At 33.6% G+C, this 6,933-nt stretch overlaps 1 non-coding gene across 1 annotated transcript; it reads right to left on the bottom strand.

The window, feature by feature from the left end:
* Window positions 1-3,644: 3,644 nt before the first annotated feature.
* On the bottom strand, window positions 3,645-3,716 carry TRNAQ-UUG (transfer RNA glutamine (anticodon UUG)). The gene has a single exon. It is a non-coding gene; the product is annotated as a tRNA-Gln (tRNA).
* Window positions 3,717-6,933: the final 3,217 nt, after the last annotated feature.

The following is a 6,933-nucleotide window of genomic DNA, read 5'->3' as shown; positions in this document are numbered from 1 at the left end:
TTTTAGTCCAATCAAATATTCTATATTCTTTTTAGTGAAATTTCAGAAACTACTATTGTTTAGTGACTATTAACTTCTCATAACTATCATATATATAATTACTTCATATATCTACTATTTAGTTGTTACACAACTCTCTGTATTCACGTTACTCTATTCATGAATATAGTAGTGGAATTCGCCTAAAATATAGGGGTGTCCAGCTGAGCGACTGTATTCGCTATATTTGCGCTACTGTATTCAGAAATACAGTAGCAGAATTCACCTAAAAAAATAGGGGAATCCAGCTATTTAATAACGGAAAAAAGATCAATTAGCTTGTATCACTCCTAATTTAACTCAACAAAATCAATTCTACACAAATTTCGCTGCTATTGTGTTGTATTTCATGTATTCGCGCTACTGTATTTATAAATACAATGAGGTAAAAAACAGGGATTGCATATGTTTAATTATGTATTCCATGTATTCGCGCGAATGTATTTATAAATACAGTGAGGTAATTCGCCTAAAATAAATAGTGATTACTGGTATTTAATAATGTAAAGCGCAATATTGAATTGTATTCAATTTCACTATATTGAATTCAGTTGTATTCAAAGTTCAAACAACAAAAAATCAAGAAAATAAGGTGTATACCGTTCTATTTAATTCGATTGTATACATTGTATAATATTATATATTATATTCAATTTACCGTATTCAAACAACAAAAAATCTTAAAACACAGTAATATTCGGGTGTATTCAATAAATACAGACCTTCGAAATAAATAAATACATGCGAAAAATAATGTATTTATACAAAAATACAATATATTTGAGTGAATTTGTACATAATATAATGCATTTGTATAATTGTATGTGACTAAAATAGCAAAGAAGAGAAGAAAGTTCGTCGAAGATGGCGTTTTACGACCAAGCAAAATACTGTATACATTGTATTAAAACTAAAAAAGGAGACGAATAAAAATCCGGCCCTCAAATCTTCTCTCACGTCACCATGGCCAAATATGTTCCCCTAAGAGGATGAGCCAATAGTGGATGATGACGCCGACGATTCTAACTCATAGTTATATATAAATTGATGATTTATCGTTTTAAGAACTTCTGCCCTATTATTCATCCAACGTTTATGTTGGCGTACACACTATAGATTGACTGAAGTTGTAGAACTATTTTCAATTGCAGTAACCTTAGAGGATTCGACCAGAAAATTCACGATTAGAAGCGGGTATTTTGCTCGGAGAGAGAGAGAATGAAGAGAGAGAAAGAAGAAAACTTTTGCTGAGGTTTTGAGAGAGAATCGTGTGTTAACTGAAAGAAAGAGAGAAAATATAAATAGCGTATTTCATGACTCAATAGTAGCGTATACTATAAATACCTATTTTGCTATTAAATATAAAATATAGCTATAGAAAATAATATTTTAAAATATTTTTGGTTTATAATAAATAGGCAAAATACATAAGTTAACATCTGAACTATGGACCAAATACATGTTACACACCTTTTATGAACATAAATCATCTTACACACTCAAACTTTCCAAAGTGTACCAAGACACCATTTTTTTGTTGACCACTTTTTAAAAATATATGTGATATCACACACCAATAAGGTCGTGACACGTGTCATAACTCCAAAAAAATTAATTAATTTACACCCTACTTAATTAATTCTTTCATAAAAAAAATCAAACAAATAAAAGTAACCCCCTCCCCAACCCATCTCTAGTTCAGTGGGTGGAAAAAACGTACAAGAAGAAGTAGAAGCTAAAATTGGGGAAGATTTCGAGATGGATTTTCTCCGAATAAAAGGAGTGATTTGTTTCCTCCGGATTTGTAATTGCAATTGAGGATAGGCAAGACAATTAGGCAGCAGATGAAATAGACAAGTATTCATGTTTTAATTTCTTCTCCAAATTAAAAAGACATTCCGGCAAATCACCATGGTTCAGTCATCTGGTGTTCCGGTAATTGACGGATTTCAGTGTTGTGTCCCAACCTCCACGATCTCCACCAGCACCGGAATTCTACCTTCCTCCACCAGCGCCGCCCTTGCCTCTGTCACTGATATCAATTCGCTCACTATGAACGTCGATTTATTGAACTAAAATCCGCATTAGTTCCACCAAGGCTTCATCAAGCGAGCTTGTACTGCTCTCACTTTGTTCTCCTTCACAGAACACAGAGAGTACAGAGCCGTCGATGTGTCTCTTTTACTGCGAAATTGTTTCAATTTCTTGAAGGTTCACTAGCTAAGGTATTGCACCTGATCTTCCGATTCTGATTGGAATTATTTGTAGATATAATAATTAGAAATAAAAATAAAAAGAAATGACTTTAATAAATTTAAAAAATAAAAAGGGTGGGCATGTGACGGTCCAGACCTAAAAAATTTACACGCACTCGCCATTTTTTAGGTGTAAAACACACGCACGCCAGCTATAAAAAATAGTGTTTCTAGGCACACTATAAATGTTGAGTGTGTAAATTAATTTTCCTCCTAAAAAAGTGTAACATGAATTTCGTCCATAGTGTATAAGGTAACTTATGTATTTTGCCTAATAAATAGGATGTATACCTTTGGTATATGAGTTCACTAATTATTCACACACTCACCCCCAAACCCTTTTTTCCTTTTTTTTTTTAAATAAGGATAAAGTGAAAAAAAACAACAACAAAATAAATGAAAAATAATAATCATAGAGTTGTTTATCTAAACCCTAAAGGTTTGCCATGTGCTTACTCTTCCATGTAGAAGAAACAAGTATTATGGGTACTCGATCGGATGTGCAATCTTCTGTCTCCCTAAGATTATTTGAATTTGTCTGCCGAAGCTTATATTTAGATTTCTTCATATTGGAGTACATTATGTTTGTAACAAGTTTTTTTAATTACATTCACATAAATACAAAATTCCTATTGATTGATCTAAGTATATTTATATTTCCTTAAACCCCCTTCCAGGGGAGAAAAATGAGAAGTTGTTATACATACTCCATAATTGATTAGATGAGAATTGGGAATTGGAAAATTTTCTCATGTTTACTTCCCAAATGGCTTTAAAACGAACAAGGAAGGTTGCTTTCTTTCTGGCCCAAAATGTTATTGAACCTTTTTCGTTCTTAAGCATCTTATTGGGCTTGTAATTTTGCAAAATGGGCTTTGGACTGTAGAAGATCTGGCCTTCGTGTATAACATTGGTATAACAAACAAAGTTTTCTAGCAGGGAAATTTTAGGAAGAATCCCATCGTAGAAATGACCTTAGGTAGCCACTTTTAGCACCGCTATTATAACATATTCAGTTTTTAAAAATTTCTCAAAGTTTAGCATGTTTCGAAGGTTTGAATTTGACATGCATTTAACCAGACCCGCGATTAAAACTTCAGATGATTTTGAGGCGCTTAAACTTTAGAAAATTTTATAAATTCCCACTATTATTTAAATAGGGATCCTAAAAACCTATTCATGCACTCCACCAGGTCCTTCTTTGTGGCCCAAAACTTTATGGGACCTTTTTTGTTGAAGAATTAATCTTATTGGGCTTATAGTTTTGCAAAATGGGCTTACACTGTAGAATGATATGGCCCATTGGCGTAACAACTAGAATTTGCTTAGCAACAAAAAAGATTATCCATAAGGTCCTACCGGGAGTCGAACCCAGGTCGCTGGATTCAAAGTCCAGAGTGCTAACCACTACACCATAGAACCGCAGATGTTAGCCATCTTACAATTTTTTATACTAATTATTGACCAAATCTGCATATTGAAACAGTGATATCAAAGTGAAGTCAGGATTTACTTGGAATTAAACGTTAGTTTGACAGAAACAACAAATGAGGAAGTTTGGGTTCTATTGTGCAATCAATCAATAAAATAATAATATCTTGTAATATTATCAGATTATATGATTGGCCTGTAAAGGAGCAACTCCTAATCCTAACAAGTAACTAACACTCACCATATCTTGCTTCGGAGTTCTCTCTCTTTTATCAAAGCGTAACATAATTTTGACCAGTCGTTACCATTAGCAATTAATGCATGATTCCTATATTACTAATGCGCTTCACTTTTCTATCTCTCATAAGTTCTCAGTTATTCATCAATTAGCACTCAATAGTGTTTGGTATTTGTCTTGATTTTCTTATCATATTTTTCTATCTCTTGAAGAAAAGAATAACATATTTATCATAATTAAATTTTACTTTTCTTAGAAGAAAATTATAAATCTTCCATATTTGGCTAGTCATTTTTCTTGAAGGAAAATATTTTAGAAGGATCCTTACTTCTCATTCAGTAACATCTACAATGTAACCATATGGGGTTTAAGAGTTTTGTTTAGGGGGAGAATTTCGGGGCAAATGTTAGCCTACCACTTGTATTTGCCTCTTTGTGAGGTTATTCTCTCGGTATTTTATATTTTCTACCAAACCACGTTAAATATTTGTGTCTGTTTTGATAGATTTCTGTTTTGTTATCGGATTTATTGCCGTTCAAAATTTGTTTTGTTAGTTTAAGCTTGATAACTCATTATTTCGATCCTATAACAAATAGGAGTAGTGGCATACTTATATGCACGTCGCATTGGGACGAAGAATATGAAGGGTTTTAGTGAGTTATTTATTCTCAAAATGACTGTAAATATTTGAAAAATTGAAGGGGCATTCAAACTTGGAATCTGCGTAAAGCTGAATGTCCAGAATTCGTACTAGCTCTTTATATAGTACTACTGAAGCACAGCCATGCGAGGGCAATTTTTTGACACGAACGCATTTAATTTCTTGAATTTAGCGATCGAGCTCAATCTATACGTTCTGAGTATTTCTCAAACAACTTTTATACGGCACATGCAATAGTCTTTTTTCTTTCCAGATGATTGATTCATGTGATATTTTCTAGTATCATTTAGGTAGGAATGGAGTGATATTATTATGCCGTCCAGCTTTACCAAATTTAGTACTTGACATTCCACTATTAAACTTATTTTCTCAACAAAAGCAACTTGAACTTTCCAGATGTTGAAAAAGAACTTTTTTATGCGAATCTTAGTGTTGGTCCATTTTACGAATTGTACGTTCTTTAACCTATCTGCTTAAAAGCTACTTGAACTTTCCAGATGTCGAAGTAAGAACTATGTCATGTGATTCTTAAAATAGGAAATGATTGTTACATTAAAAAGACTTTCTCATAGTACTTGTTAATGAGAAAGTTCCTCCAAACAGAAAGTAGAATTCACATTAATTATTGTACACACTCATAGAATGGAATAGTTCACTTTCAACAGTGGTTTCACCAACAACACCAGATGGTAACTCCAATCAAATTTAGAAAACACTTTGAAAGTAGTACCACCACTTTCTAAAGGCTTGGTAACTAAATTTTGTTGCACAGTGACAAATCAAATTATTGAGTAATTAACCCAGCAAATGCTCATCTTTTTGTTCCTTTTGCAGTTGATCGGACAGTAGTTGAGAATTGATCGAAAAAGCTTGATCATGACGAAAACTTCTTATCTTTAGCTGCAGATAAAATATTTCCTTAATCTGGTCATTTAAAAGTTAATTTAGGGTAACTCTATTTAATAAATTAATTAGTAACCTATAATAAACTGTAAGTGACCTGCTATAACAGTGTAAAAATTTACTAGACTGTGAGCTAAAAACGTTATATTACTAGCATGAGGGAGAAGCTTCTGTTTACCCAAAAAACGGTACAGTTGAATTTGTTCGTGGTTTCTAAACAAGTGAATTAATTTGATCCAAAAAGTAATAAAATAACTGATGAAATACGAAATACTTAGCCTTAGAATGTAGATGAAACAACAGAGCTAATGAGTCCGGGAATAAAGTTTTCGGGCACAACAATGATAAGATCAAAAGCGAGAGAATAAAGTTGTATTAAAATGTTGTATAGAATGTAGCGTAAGTTAGCCAGAAAATTCGTGTCCTTTACAATGATAATTGAGCTCTCTATTTATAGCTATGTCTAGGGAAGGAAGTCCTAGGATCATGTCCTTCTTTAATGTCAATTATGAGGGTCATTGATGAAGATATAACGTTAGACATAAAAGCCAAATTTCTTGTAATGGGCCATCATCCTTAATGCTTCAAAATATTCTGTATTAAATGTTACCAAGCGCAAAGCATTTAATACTCTTTTTATGATCGTTATTCCTTCCGGTGACAAGCGGAATAGCTATGTTCGGTGGCCACCTCTATCTTGTGTTCCACGTATCCTTCCTTTAAGCGGCCACTTGTCATATCATATTTTTCCCTATACAGATAGTTCCCCTACTTTTCTGTGACATAACTTTGTGTTACCGGAAAGTTGGTAGAAGCATTCTTTTGACGGAAATTACTATAATTCCTTTTGAAGGTCACTGACGGTTGATTAGACGCCTATCTCTCCGTATTTAATGCCCCGAACACGAGTCTTCCTATGATTTAGCACAACTTTTGCCGATTATCGAGACAATCATAGCCATGAATTTAGCCGCCAAAATTTTACTTATACGCATCATCCTTCTCTTATGTACTTCATAATCTCTCAAACTTCTAATTTGCATCTTGATTTCTCAACTTTTCTCTGATCTTCTTCGAACTAGAAATTTTCCTTCCTTCTATTTCAATGACTTCCTCTTACAAAATGTGCTAGTTCTTCAAAGGGCAAGAGCAAAACTGAGGATTCCGTTCCTCCAACAGTGGGTTTCATCATCCCAAGAAGACTTAGTACTTCGAAGGATTTTGAAGAGAAATTTCCTACTGCTAACCTCGCACATGGGCTCTTAGTAGGTACCCTTCTTCTATTCACCCTTCCAGTATTCCTACCGTGAAGGAGGACTGTCGCTTTCATGAGTTGGACATCATTGCTCCTGACCTATCGGAGCGAGTGACCCTTCCTAGGGAATGATTAACATATTTTTTCACGT

This window comes from Nicotiana tomentosiformis, chromosome 3, assembly GCF_000390325.3.
Source record: "Nicotiana tomentosiformis chromosome 3, ASM39032v3, whole genome shotgun sequence".
Taxonomy (NCBI): Eukaryota; Viridiplantae; Streptophyta; class Magnoliopsida; order Solanales; family Solanaceae; genus Nicotiana; species Nicotiana tomentosiformis.
Note: the sequence above shows the minus strand (reverse complement) of the source record. Positions and strands in the feature narration are given on the sequence as shown.